We start from the raw sequence: 798 nt of genomic DNA, 5'->3' as shown, positions 1-798 counted from the left end.
ACAGGGACAAATAAGCATTTCAAAATTCAAAACATCTATTCGGCGTAAAAGTCCATATGGAAAACGATATACACCCTCCAAAAAACAAGAAATCTGAAAATCGGCTACGAAGTGTTTTAGCAAGATTGGATATAGTACGAATTACTATGTGATAATCTAGGTCCAACATATGAACAAGATATTTTAAGTCCGTAGTGCTTAGATTCATGGACGGGAAAAGGTTGACAATTTAGTTTAATTCTGAATATCTGCGATATAACTTTTAATTGGCTGTTTTAAATTTATAACGACTTATTTTTACCCCTAACCTTTATTCTAAAAAAAAAACAAATGTATAAAAAAAGGTTCAAAAACTAGTTTATTTGTTGGTAGGCAAAGTAAATAATATATTTTAAGCTCGTTGCAACCAAAGTTTACTTCGGCATTCACACAGTGTACTGCTGCGTTGTTAAAACTGAAATAGAATCCCCCCGATTATCTGCAGTTGGAATACATATCCAGCTTTGCATGCAAGGCGAGTGCGTGAATTCGTTGCACCGTCATTTTGCCGTTGTGTCCGGCCAGTCGCATCAACATTAAGATGACTATACTTTCCCGGTTCATTTTCGTTGAACTGTCATGGCGGCGTTCGGATAAATTACCCGGATGAAGAGTGACGTCACGAGGCAGAGATCGCTGAACACCTGATCCTGTCCCGCACTTACTACCTTCATAATTATTAACTTATTTTCCCCATCTTTTCGTATATGACGCCAAGGCAAACCTCTCAAAGTGAACTAGACCTAGTATCCATCAAAG

Source organism: Penaeus monodon, chromosome 27 (genome assembly GCF_015228065.2).
Source record: "Penaeus monodon isolate SGIC_2016 chromosome 27, NSTDA_Pmon_1, whole genome shotgun sequence".
Lineage (NCBI taxonomy): Eukaryota > Metazoa > Arthropoda > Malacostraca > Decapoda > Penaeidae > Penaeus > Penaeus monodon.
Note: the sequence above shows the minus strand (reverse complement) of the source record.